This window comes from Leucopleurus acutus (assembly GCF_964270905.1).
Source record: "Leucopleurus acutus genome assembly, chromosome: 3".
Classification (NCBI taxonomy): domain Eukaryota; kingdom Metazoa; phylum Chordata; class Mammalia; order Artiodactyla; family Delphinidae; genus Leucopleurus; species Leucopleurus acutus.
In genome coordinates, this window is record NC_139145.1 from 92029063 (window position 1) to 92043952 (window position 14890).

Genomic DNA, 14890 nt, shown 5'->3' on the forward strand with positions numbered 1-14890 from the left:
GTTGTCTTCAGCCACTTTGCCCCTGCCATGGGGTTCCCTGTCCTTCTTGTCCTTGTACTCACTGTCACAACATCAGGCCAGTGCCCTGATGCTGTACATGATGTCACCTGGAAGCCAGTGGCCGGTTTTGGTTTTGGGTGGCTGAGCTGTGCCATAGGAGTTGTGCTTGGCTTGGAGCTCATGCTGTTTTTGATGCAACTGAAACTGTAGGTAAGGATGCCACCCTCCAAACACAGATGCCCTCCAGGAAGACCCCCAAGCGGCCAATGTCTTCCCAGTTGAAGGGCCTCCATATTTTTCAACTTCCCCTCCCACAGAAGGATCTCCCTCTCCAGAGATCTGAATTCAAATCCCTGCTTTTCCACTCCTGGCTGTGTGGCCCTGTGCAAGTCCCTTAATTCTCTGAACATGAGAGAACATGACATATTACTGTGCACAGAGTAAGTGTTCAATAAATGTTAGCTTATGATTACTATTACTGTTTTTATATTTCCATTTATTAACTGTGTCACCTTCATCTAATAACTTCTCTAAGCCCCATTCTCCTCACCTATAGACTTGATTAATTGCAACTGTTCTCGCAATAGGGCTGTGAGAATTAAACAGCAAGGTGCTTGGCGTACACTAAGTGTGCCATAAATGTTAGCTTTTTTTACTTCCATCCCTACTTACTAGCCATGCGACTTCCATGTTTCTCCACTTCTCTGAGCCTCAATTTCCTCATCTGCAAATAGCATCAACCTCCTAGAACCATGAGCATTCGATGATGTTTAACACACTGTAACTGACAAAATTTGTTAGTATATTAGTATTATTATTCCTGTTGTTATCCTTACCAGCTATGTGACCTTGAACAAGGCTCAGCTTCCTCATGAGGTAAGATAGTAAAAAATCAATCCCTTTCCTAGCTTTGCTGTGAAGAAGAAATGGCTACATCAGTATTCTGTTCTTATCAGCTCTGTTTCCTGGCTCTGTGACTGCAAGCAAGTCCCTTCCCTTCTCTGTACCTCAGTCTCCTCGTATTCCCCATGAATCTCACAATCTCTTACATGAACCCGTAGAATAGGAGGAAACACTCTGAGCCATGCGCCTGACTAGGAATGGCATGGATCATGTAGGGGCCTTGGCCAACCCCTAGGAGAAGAAAGGGACCCACCAAGGAGGAGAAACTTGCACCTGTCTGCACAGAGCTTCAGCAAGCAGGCACAATGGTCCTGAGCCGGCAGTCCCAGGCAGTAATTCCACAGAAGCAGCACAAACTACTGGATAGGATTGGAGAGGGGGGCTGTATGTGCCAAGGCTGCTTACTCTACAACTATGGGGACACCATGCAAGTTCAGTCCTAGGGGGTAACTCTTATCCAAGCTCTGCCTAAAAGACCCAGAGCCCTCTGGAAGGACACGTATGAACCAGGCCTCCTCCTCTGTGGCCTACTTGGGAGACATTGAGAACCCTTGGACTGCATGACAGGATAGGATACAGAATCAAACATCCTGAGTTCAAATCATGGCCCCTTCCCTGATCAGCTCTGTGAAGAAACAGGTTTTTGACTGGGCTCTGCTATCAATTAATTATTCCTTTAGACTTCATTCTCCTCAACCAAATGAAGAATATTTTACTGTTCATACTCATTGACCTCTATCATTCTATGAGATGAGTCAGTGTCTGAACAATCCGTCTATATATTAGCAAATATCTTGACATATGTTCCTTTTCCACCATCTTTACTATATATCTTGTATAAACTCTACAAATATTAATTATGATTTCATTGTCAATCATTATCTGAAATTCAGAACAAACTCTAGCCAGTATCATAACATGGCTCCCTGAGAAAAAGAGCAAAGTAACCAGGACATCCCACAAGATAGCTGTTCACAGTTACTCCTTACAAGTGGTAGAAGTAAACCGAACAGTTAAATAGTTAGTAAAATATTTAAAATATTAATATTTACATGTTATTAATAACATGTAAAATATGTCTGTAACTTGAGAACCCGAGGTTCTCTAATTGCTATCTCCAAATACAATGGCCTATTAAGAGATAGTTTCATGGATAAAAAACAAGGTCTTATGTATAGCACAGGGAACTATATTCAATATCCTGGGATAAACCATAATGGAAAAGAATATTAAAAAGAATGTATATATGTGTATAACTGAGTCACTTTGCTATACAGCAGAAGTTAACACAACACTGTAAATCAACTATACTTTAATAAAAAAATAAAAATAAGAGATAGTTTCTTGTGATGGGGGCAATGCTTGAATTTTGAAATTCATGAATGTTGAGTCTCTTATCTTAAATTTTCAGTTTCAACTAAACTATTTCTCTCATTAAATCATTTAAAAATGCAGTTGAAGAGGGAAAAAAACCCTATCCAAGATAGGTTCACTATCCAAGAATCTGAAAGAACCTCTTTTTTTTAGCGTTATAGGTAAGAAAAGCAAACATGAAAGAAACTAATCCAATAATTCAGTGGATCACCATCTTTGGAACCAGAAAGACTCAGATTTGACTCCCACTCTGTCATTTTTAGAGGTGTAACACTAGGCAAGTTATTCAACCTTGCTGAGCCTCAGTTTCCTCATGTGTATGGAGTCCTCCCCAACTGTATGACTGAAATGACATAGTGCTTGTACCTGGCATATTTTAGGAATTCAAAATAATTTCTGGACAACATCATCCTTTTGATTAAATTACCAGGTTCATATGAATTTGAGGTCTAAACTATATGAACAGGCAACTTAAAAATACCCAAACTTTCTCGAACATACACTTACCTTGGCATATTCATTTTCAAGTGATTCACTGTGATCACTATAGGGAAAGGTGGATCATTCAAATAAGAAATCTAAAAAAGAGTCAAAGCTCTGACTTTTACTTTGCTGATTGAACTGGTTTCATATAAAGGAAAAGGGACTTTGAAACATCCGTTCACTAAAGTATTAGCCACAAGATTTAGAAACGTGATTTTTAAAGGATAAAGCTAATGTAAACTAAATATAATTTTTAAACAGCTTTACAAATCAAGTTGTTAAGAAAAAAATCACAACTAAATGTCTGTAATATTAATATCAATAGTAATAATAATATCTTTGCAGATAAAGATATTTACTGATAGTCTCAACAAAACAGTACTCTTTTACAGTCTTAAGTTCACGTTACAGAGCAAAATGTACTGTTAATAATAATTCAAGACTGAAAGGAAGGATTGGGTATGCAAATGAGAATGCAGTGCCTTTTGAGCCTTTTTGAAAGATAAAAATGAATAAGGAACTGAGAGCTTTCATCAAAATGATTGAAAATGATTTCAGAGGAATTGAAGTAAAAGGTACAACTATCTACAGCTTACTAAAATGGTTCATATGGGCAGGGGGTAAGTGTGTATAAGGCCAGCATGACCAGAAGGAACGTCTTCAGCTGAGCTGTCAAAATGCTCAAGGTGTAGCTTTACATTGGAAACAATCTCATCTTTGAATGGAAAATAAATCCAAAGGGATAAACTTACTAAGTGGTTCAAAAAACAAACCTAATCTTTCAAATGTGTGAAAACTTAGAGAAGTCTGCACATAAAGAACAACAGGAAGCTTTCATATAAAAAATAAAATATATTTGACTATTCCCCTGCACATAATTAATTCTACCTAATAAAATGCAATAATCAGTAAGTCTTACTTTACCCACCCCACCCCACACATACAGTTACAATAAAATCCTCATGGGATAATTTCCCTGAGTAAATATTTCTGTAATCATACCTTTAACATTTCTCTAAGTCTACATTTATGGATATACAGATATAGAATTATTCTGGTAATATCTCTATTTGGTAATATGTATATGCTATTTTCAAACTCACATAGGACTTGTCTCTAAACACTTCAACATTCACATTTATGGGAGTAGAAATTACTTTAATATCTGTATTTGGTAAATATTCCTATGTCATTTTCCAGGTTTAAATATATCTTGCAAATGAAACAATCACCAGGAAAGCTTTTCTGAACTTACTACATTATGCTCATGAAGGGGGCCCCTCCCTGAAAAAAGTCATTTGGGAAGTGGTGACAAGGTGTGACTGTGTTCATTGTTTGACTTAAATCAAATCATTTCCAACACAGCTCAAATCCTTAGGAACCTATCTATGGCCAATTCAAACAAATAAACACTCGAATAAGAAAAGCAGAATGAAGTCCTGCTGTCATACATTTCACTTAATAGTTGCTTTCCTGATGTATCCAAGAGGGGTGTTTGAAAGGACAGTATGTATTTTCCTGTGATGTCAAAATGTCAGTTCAAAATCCATCTGTTTTAGCAGAAAAATAATACTTTGTCATAAATATGAGCTAACAGCCAGTATTCTACCTGGCACCCAGAGGAGATTGAGAAAATCCTCTATTGTCCTAGCACAGTATTAGTTATTATTTATAAGGCCTTATGGAAAAAAATTGTTGTCTGACATTCATATAGTTTTCTTAGGAGAAATATTCTCTTTCCTCAAACAATGTTTAAAACATACCTGGGCAGTCAGAGCTATGGTTATTTACCTTGATATTGAATTATTTTTCTAAAGCTTGTCGTTTTAAAGAAGAGATGCTAAATATTGATAAGGTTTTATTGGTTCCACTGCTTCCACACTAAGAAGCATAGAGAAAACCAGGAATAAAATAATACTTTTCTCCCACTGTGCTGTAAATACATTTCATTCAAACCTGGTGTGAGTGCCCCTCAAGTCTACAGTCTGTAGAATTTTAAGACTCAAAGCATATCAAAGACAAGATTGCCAGATCAGTACCAATTTAGTGCAATTTAAAATTGTGTAATCTTGTATAAGAGAATACAAGCTGGGACTCATTTATCTAGTGACATTTTTGGCTGCCTCATTGTTCTTTACTGCTTCACTCTTCCAGGTATAGCAAACATCTTTTCAAAATATCATATGGCTTTCTGGTTAACATGGGGGAAAAACACCTATGGAGGCCAATCGTTGGTCTGGTGGGTATTCATCTTTTAAAAAAGCCACAAAACTTAATAAGCAAACCAAAGAGACCAATTTTCTTTTAAAAAATAAAATAGTGTGACATTCTAACCATAACATTTAATCTGAAATACAATAAAAGTAAAACCAATGATTCTTTTAAGAGCAGGTTTGACAAATAAACATAATACATAACAAAAAAGATCGGAACAGTAGGGGATGGGGTAATTAATGATTTCTTAAACAATATTCTTAATTGTGTTTTTAGTATCTTTGAATTTTTCTCCCATCCTCTCCCCAAGGTATAATAAAACAACTTTGATTACAGTTAAGCAACTAGAAAACTCAGTCTCATCAGACCCTATATCTTCTTTTTTTTTTTTAATTGGGGTATAGTTTTACAATGTTGTGTTAGTTTCTACCGTACAGCGAAGTGGAGTTCTCTGTGCTATACAGCAGGTGCTCATTAGTTATCTATTTTATACATATTAGTTAGTGTATATATGTCAATCCCAATCTCCCAATTCATCCCACCCTCCCGTCCCCCCTTGGTGTCCATACGTTTGTTCTCTACGTCTGTGTCTCTATCTCTGCCTTGCAAACAGGTTTATCTGTACCATTTTTCTAGATTCCACATATATGTGTTAATATATGATATTTGTTTCTCTCTTTCTGACTTACTTCACTCTGTATGATAGTCTCTAGATGCATCCACGTCTCTACAAGTGACCCAATTTCATTCCTTTTTATGGCTGAGTAATATTCCATTGTATATATGTACCATGTCAGACACTGTATCTTCTTAAGTAAAATGAGAGTATCAGATCAAACCATTCATCATTCATTTTGTGTGTTCCCCAAATATTAATGACTATAACATGTCAGGCCTGTGCTATACACTGGGGCCACATCAGCAAATAAGACAGACATGGTCTCTGGACTATGAAGCCTAGAGCCTATGAGAAAGACTGACATTCTCCACAACGGCAACAAAAATCTATTTCAATTGTGATAAATACTAAAAAGAAGCAGTACAGAGTGATATGGAACCATTTGGCAAGGAAACTTTACCTATGGTTGAAAAGGAGAGTCTTTCAAGCAGAGAGAATAACATCTGAAAATGTCTTGAGGTGGGAAAAGTGTAGGTCAAGTTTAAGAAACCAAAAACAATGTCTGGTTGGAACAAAGGTAGCGAGGGGCAAACAGAACGAGATGGGGCTGCAGAGCCCGCAAGCAGCAAGACAGGTGGGTCTCTAAGGCCATGTGAAGGGTTTAGGGCTTTATTCTGAGAACAAGGAGAAGTGTTCAAAGATTATGAGAAGGGGGATGACGTGACTTAGTTATCCTAAAGTTAATACCTACTCTAAAAATTCTATAGGAATTTTTTTCCCCATTTAAAATGGAAGTAAGCAGGGCTGGCATTATTATTGTCATCATCTTACTATGGAGATTACGAATTTACATAGGCACAGAACTCAGATTGATAAATTGTAACTTTATTATTACATTTGAGAACTCAAATATTGTCTGCCATATCAGTAAACAAAGGCTGTTGCAGCCATCAAGCCACCACGTTACAGCTGCCCCAACAGTGAGCCCTGAGGGACCTCAGGATGGAAACAAAGAATGCCTGCCATCTAGCAGTCAACTGCTGCAGTCACCCCTATGGTGTACCCTGCAAAGACTCAGGATGAGAAAACACAGGATGCTGGCCCCAGATAGCTGAGGTGCATATCAAAGTAATGATTTCAGTGAGCCCAGACTCTTGCATATTCCCATACATAGAAAAGCATGATATATAGTTTTGAGATATCTGGTTTTCTTTTAGAAATAGTAATCTTTTCATGTTCCAACCACCTGGTTTTGTTGCAAAAACTCCTATATATTCTAGCTCTCCCCACCCTCCTCTTTGGAGAAGTCTCTCAGAATTATCTGAGATGCTGTGTCCTTGGCTTAAGTCCTCAGTTTTGTCCACCAAATAAAACATAACTTTCACCTTTTAAGTTGTGCTCTCCTTTTCAATCAACACACTGTTAAACTGAATTTACCTCATGAGCTTCAATTCATCTATTCCCAACAATGAAAGAATAACTCAGTCTTTGCAATTCAAGTTAACCAGCGTCACTTCTACATTAAACCTTGATCTCTGTTTAATACAACTCAGTCAATTGCAGTCACTCCTTAGGATTCTTCCACCACTCCCATCCCCATCTGACTTCCCTTTCCTTTCTTACTGGAGGTAATCTATGTTCTGAAGGGCTGTTTTTATTGTTGGACATCTTGCCCAGGACTCTTAATTCTCCACGTTGTATGTAACTCATCTCATCTAGTCTCCTTCATAAGATATTGATATTTTCTGCTAATGGCCTCAATAGTACTTTTACCCAGTCCAAGCATGTATCTATTCCTCACCCTCACCCAGGCTGTAAGATCTCCTACCCCAACTTAATAGGACAGCACTTTGAGAGAGTCCACCGGGCCAAGTGTCCAAGGTACTCCTCTCAGCCTCTGCTGCTCTGTTCTTCCAACAACATACTAGATACCAGTGTTCCAGAGAGGTTGGTAGCCTCACCAACTATACCTGGTAAGGGAGGGCATGTGACTCTTCTACTCCCACATTCCCCTAGACATATCTGTGTTTTATATAGTCTCCAGCCCCACTATCTACCCCTACACCCAGACCATGATTCCAGGCAGCCTCTGAGTTCTAGTCACAATCCCTCTGATCTTCTCTCAACCACTGATCAAAACAAAGCTGGCTCCATTTGAGTGGGCACAATGCTTTCATGTCATTCATATAGTCTTCCCCAGTCTGTGGTTTATTGTGTAAACCCTGTGCCCTGAGTCCTCCAGGTTTTGCTCTTGATATTCAGAGCCCATCTTTTGGAATTCAAACAAAACAAAACAAAACTGTTCTCTCTGAATAAATTCTACCCATTCCAACTCAAAAGAGCTTTGACTTTCAGACTATTGACTTGGCAGTAGATTTTTAAAGTCTACCTGGGAGCTCAAAAGCCAAGAATTTGACTCTTCATTCCCTTTAGATTATTTCTGCGCTTCTTTCAATGGGCAACATGCCTCAGCTTCTCAAACTAGTTCTATTGGGAGAAATGTTTCAGGATGCAAAGAAAAAAGAAGTATATAAAAGGTAAACTATATCTGATACTCTTTTAAAATTTTAACCCAACACATAATAAATGAAGCACTAAAATAAGACAACAGGTTGTAAGATCCAAGATTGAAAACACAGTCTTCTATGTTAACTTGCAAAGAAATAGAAATAAACATTTCAGATTTTGTTTACAGAGTGTGGCTTCCCTTCCGATAAGCCATCCTCATAAATTTACAACAGAAACAAAAATGTGGCTTCACTACTGACATAGGTTAGGAAATCTGAAAGAACTCTTACATAAAACAAGGAGTATCCTGGAATATAAAATTTGCTGTCACAGGTTCATAGAAGATGATTAGAATGTCTTTCCTCATAGTTCTGGAACTCAAAGCCAGCAAATTACAATAATGGCCAAGGCACATTTTCCCCTAGATTTCAGGTACTTCCATTTAAAATGAAGTTATGTGAGCCAATGTGTTAGCTCAGGTTTTGCTACTGAAAACATGGTGCATGAACTACATGCAAAAGCATCAACAGGAAGTTGTTAGAAATGAAAAATTTTCAGGTTCCTCCCCAAACCTAATGAATCTGCATTTTAACAGAATGAATCCCTGTGACCTGTCTAAAAAGTCTGCGGAGTCCCCTGGTCTAAGGTATTGCTCTGTTAGTTTCTCTTCTACAAAAGAAAAAATGAGACATTTTACTAAAGATAGATGTAACCATATAGTAATTAAGAGCTCCTTCCTGAAAATAAAAGATAATTTTAATGTCATTTGCATAGCATTCAATGCTGAAATATATAGTTACTTAACAAGGTACACTAATGTTGTTAATGAGCCAAACACAATATATGAGTGAGCCCACACTTTCCATTCTTAATCTGTTCTTGCCAGGCTAACATGAATTATATCAAGTCTACTGGCAAGATAGAGTGTAGAGTCTTGGTGCAAATGGATAACTCATTAGTTCTCACTCTATCTGCTCTAAAGCATTCTGCTGTGGCTAAAAATAAAGTTTGAATCTTTAAACATTTTTCTGAGAGAAGTCCCTTTGTGTGTGGTTTCACTCTGTGTGTGTGTGTGTGTGTGTGTGTGTGTGTGTGTGTGTATGACTGGTTGTAAAGCTCTCAGAAAACTGAATAGTATAAAATGGTAAAAGAAAAAGCATCAAAGACAGTGTTGTTTACAAGGCTTTTAAAATTTTCACTGGGGGCTTCCCTGGTGGTGCAGTGCTAAAAAATCTGCCTGCCAATACAGGGGACATGGTCCGGGAAGATCCCACATGCCGCGGAGCAACTAAGCCCGTGCACCACAACCACTGAGCCTGTGCTCTAGAGTCCGTGCTCCGCCACCAGAGAAGCCACCACAATGAGAAGCCCGTACACTGCAACCAAGAGTAGCCCCCACTTGCCGCAACTAGAGAAAGCCCGCGCACAGCAACGAAGACCCAACGCAGTCAAAAATAAAATAAAATAAATTTATAAAAAAAAAATTTCATTGGAACAACTTATACATTAAATAAAGTCTTATTGATGAATATGACATATTTGAACATATCGTATTTTTAGTTGCTTCATCAAAAATTGGAAACCATGGGGCTTCCCTAGTGGCGCAGTGGTTGAGAGTCCGCCTGCCGGTGCAGGGGACACAGGTTCGTGCCCCAGTCCGGGAGGATCCCACATGCCGTGGAGCAGCTGGGCCCGTGAGACAGGGCCGCTGGGCCTGCGCGTCCGGAGCCTGTGCTCCACAACGGGAGAGGCCACAACAGTGAGAGGCCCGCATACCGCAAAAAAAAAAAAAAATGGAAATCATGTGTGGCATGCTTTTCAGTAGTCATGATAAAATCTTACTGTGATCATTCCCCATCATGAACACTCCCTTATGCATCAATGCATGACCATGTCTCCAGAACCAAAATGAAACTTGGAGTTAAGCAATCATTCAGTAATTTCTAGTGCCAGGTATGGTCTTGGTCGTGGTGAGTGCTTATAAATGTTTATTGAAGATGATGTCTTATAAAGTTGCCACTATTTGCTATGAATTACCCAGATTGCCTTTTGGAATGGTGAATGTTCTCTAAATAACTCTATGCCTCATTTTTATTCTTCATTCCTGGCACGTATGTCTATCTTGAATAAATTCTTCCAAACTGCCCTGGAATACCACATTTTGAAAGCTTAATGTGCCGTTCCTCTTTAGGCCTTCTAATTCTGTCTGTTAAATGGTAGAGTATTGATGAACTGTGAAGACTAAACCTCAAAATTCATTTTGAATTATTTCTCAGGCAGAGGGAATGGTTTGTTCCAGGCCATCTGTAATCTCTTTGCTCTTTTGGCCCACGGCACATAAGGGTGAGGCAGTTGGTTGGGTTGGAAATATAATAGAAGGCAGTTCTACCACCATCACCACCCCCTTCATGAAGTTCACTGATCTAGAAAGAATTACAATAATGTCTGATGGCTATTCATGGTTCAGTGTATTTCAAGTAACATACAGGTACTTTTCACTCTTTATCTCATTTAACTTTAAAAATATCCTATGAAGTAGGTGTTATTATCATCATTATTCACATTTTACGGGTAAAGAAATTATGGACCAAAGCCAAATAGCGAGTAAGTACTGTAAGCAGGATTCAAAGCCAAGCTGTCTTGCTCCAAAGCCCTACTCTCTGTCTTTCATTACCATGGCATTCACCAAATATAGTTCTCTGACCTAGGCTATCCCACACAATATCCCACTTGAATAACACTGTTCAGGTGAATAGAATTGAACTTTATATTCTTAAAATAGAAGCCTACAAACACATATATACTCAGAAATACAGGCTTAAAATGGAGTTGTTTCTGAGTCATAAGTGCTACACATGAAGTGACACACACCTGGTACAAAACTATAAAATGTAAATGAAATAAGAATTACTATGCCATTCCTATTGGATAATATCTAATCTCACAGACATCAATGCAAATAACTAAGTGTACATGAAAGTGACAATTTGTATTCTCTAGATAGACCATACATGTGAATTCCAATTTCCACATACAAATGGACCTACACATATAGACCTCCACTCTTAAGACACACAAACAAAGGACCATTTTTACGTAAGAAAAACGCTGAGGACCCATTGAATTCAGAAGTCCACTTCAGAAATTTGTTTATTCCATATGTATTGACATCATTACTGGCTGAAAGCTTATTAACTGTAATCAAGAAGGTCCTTTTGGAATTATCTTCCTTACTCTACTTCCAAGGGAAATCATTCACAGGTTTCTTCAGAGCAATGGCTATCAAACAAGTGCTCAGGCTCATCTTCAAATGTTCCAGACCAAATTTACTGTAATAATGATAACTGCTCTTTCAGTATCCTGATCTTTTTAACTGCTGTGCATCTTTTCAACTATTTCCATTTCCCTTAGGTAGAGTTCAGACTAAGAAATCATCAGACCCATTTTTCAATACTATACATCATCAGAAACAATTTTGATAATCATATTATTAGTGTGCGTAATACCATCCTTCAGAACTCTGCTTAAAAGAGTTGCTTAAATATCCTGCTCTTATTCACATGCTCTATTTATATCTACAAATGTCAAAAATTCTAAATGAAGTGTATGAGCCTTGATTGACAAAGACAGATGGCTCTCTTTTGTGGAAAGTAAAAAAATAGTTAATAAAATCCTAGCACCTGCTTAAAATTGATCTTTAAGTTTTTTAAAAAAATGTTCTTTAGTTAATTCAGATGATGCACATTTATACCCTGGTTCTGGAATAGTTTTATAATGCATGATTATTTGGGAGAGAATATTGGATTTATTACTTTTGCTAATGAACACTTAGAAAAAAGTGGTATTCTCAAGATAAGTATTCTCAAGAGGTGAACTCTGATTACCATATATTAATTTTCATTTCAGTTCAGAATTACATAAAGAGTGAACCGAGCAGCTTAACATATAGAAAATGGGACCTCTCCAAAGTACACACCGCCATAATTCTCAAACATCCCTTGTCACTTTTCTAATGTCACATATCAGTAGAACCAGAATTCATCATCATGGAAGTAATTTCAGAGGTTTAAAAAAGCAGTGGACGGGGACTTCCTTGGGAGCGCAGTGGTTAAGAATCCGCCTGCCAATGCAGGGGACATGGGTTCGAGCCCTGGTCCGGGATGATCTCACATGCCGCGGAGCAACTAAGCCCATGCACTACAACTACTGAGCCTGCACTCTACAGCCCACAAGCCACAGCTACTGAAGCCCACGCACCTAGAGCCCGTGCTCCGCAACAAGAGAAGCCACTGCAATGAGAAGCCCGTGCACCACAACGAAGAGTAGCCCTTGCTCGCCGCAACTAGAGAAAGCGCGCACACAGCAATGAAGACCAAACACGGCCAAATATAAATAAATAACTAAATAAATAAATTTATATATATATTTAAAAAAGCAGTGGATGAACCTTTAAGACACAGGATTTAACTTCAGGTCTTTAAAACATGTGTGTTAGCCCTGTTTCAATGGGATTGAGGGGTCTGACTTTAAGAACGGTCAGTGAATTGGCTGAGATACCTCTTCCCATACATTCTTTTTTTTTTTTTTACATTTTTATTAAATGCATTCAAAATCTAAGGAAACTGTTTCCAAGTATTTTAAGTGTGTCAATACAAGAGTTTTTCTAGGTGATGCACATTGTTTTTGACAAGAAAATCACATAACAATAGAAATATTTCCTAGCATCTATTTTCGAAACAATCTCCCTGTAGCAAAGTTTCTTTCAGAAATTAGTTGCTTTCTCATTCAGTTAAAACATCATTTTTACCTTAAATCAACAGGATTTTAGGAAATATGTACTAGGTTTCATACTATTCAAAGCTATTTATTACCAAGAAAAAAAAAGGTTAAGAAATTTGGAACGGTTTTATTTTTGCAAAAGAAAAGTACATAATTCATTGTTAAGTTCAAGGATTCTTTTTTATATTGTCACAAGATAAAGAGCAAACCTCTGGATGTATAAACAATAAACATGGTCACTCCCATCTCACCATAAAGTACTACAAAGACTATATATTTTACAGCATTTTTTTTTTAGCATTTTAACCATTTTAAAAATTTTTTAATTTTATTTTTTTATACACCAGGTTCTTATTAGTCATCACTTTTATACACATCAGTGTATACATGTCAATCCCAATCTCCCAATTAATCACACCCACACACACACACCCCTGCGGCATTCCCCCTTGGTGTCCACACGTTTGTTCTCTACATCTGTGTCTAAACTTCTGCCATGCAAACTGGTTCATCAGTACCATTTTTCTAGGTTCCACATACATGCATTAGTATACGATATTTGTTTTTCGATTTCTGACTTACTTTACTCTGTATGACAGGCTCTAGATCCATCAACATCTCAACAAATGACCCAATTCCGTTCCTTTTTATGTCTGAGTAATATTCCATTGTATATATGTACCACATCATCTTTATCCATTCATCTGTCGATGGGCATTTCGGTTACTTCCATGACCTGGCTATTGTACACAGTGCTGCAATAAACACTGGGGTGCATGTGTCTTTTTGAATTTATGGTTTTCTGTGGGTATATGCCCAGAAGTGGGATTGCTGGGTCATGTGGTAGTTCGATTTTTAGTTTCTAAGGAACCTCCATACTGTTCTCCATAGTGGCTGTATCAATTTACATTCCCACCAACAATGCAAGAGGGTTCCCTTTTCTCCACACCCTCTCCAGCATTTCTGTTTGTAGATTTTCTGATAATGCCCATTCTAACTGGTGTGAAGTGATACCTCACTGTAGTTTTGATTTGCATTTCTTTAATAATTAGTGATGTTGAGCAGCATTTCATGTGCTATTTGAAATGTAGCACATGTATGTCTGTATGTCTTCCTTAGAAAAATGTCTATTTAGGTCTTCTGCCCATTTTTGGATTGGGTTGTTTGTTATCTTAATAATGAGCTGCATGAGCTATTTATATATTTTGTAGATTAATCCTTTCTCAGTTGATTCGTCTGCAAATATTTACTCCCATTCTGAGGGCTGTCTTTTCATCTTCTTTATTGTTTCCTTTGTTGTACAAAAGCTTTTAAGTTTCATTAGGTCCCATTTGTTTATTTTTGTTTCTATTTCATTACTCTAGGAGGTGGATCAAAAAAGATCTTCCTGTGATTTATGTCAAAGAGTGTTCTTCCTATGTTTTTCCTCTAAGAGTTTTATAGTGTCCGGTCTTACATTTAGGTCTCTAATCCATTTTGAGTTTATTTTTGTGTATGGTGTTAGGGAGTGTTCTAATTTCATTCTTTTATGTGTAGCTGTCCAGTTTTCCCAGCACCACTTATTGAAGAGACTGTCTTTTCTCCATTGTATATCCTTACCTCGTTTGTCATACATTAGCTGACCATAGGTGCGTGGGTTTATCTCTGGGCTTTCTATCTTGTTCCATTGATCTATGTTTCTGTTTTTGTGCCAGTACCATATTGTCTTGATTACTGTAGCTTTGTAGTATACTCTGAGTTCAGGGAGTCTGATTCCTCCAGCTCTGTGTTTTCCCTCAAGACTGCTTTGGCTATTTGGGGTCTTTTGTGTCTCCATACAAATTTTAAGATTTTTTGTTCTAGTTCCATAAAATGTCATTGGTAATTTGATAGGGATTGCATTGAATCTATAGATTGCTTTGGATAGTATAGTCATTTTCACAATATTGATTCTTCCAATCCAAGAACATGGTATATCTCTCCATCTGTTGGTACTATCTTTAATTTCTTTCATCAGTGTCTCATAGTTTT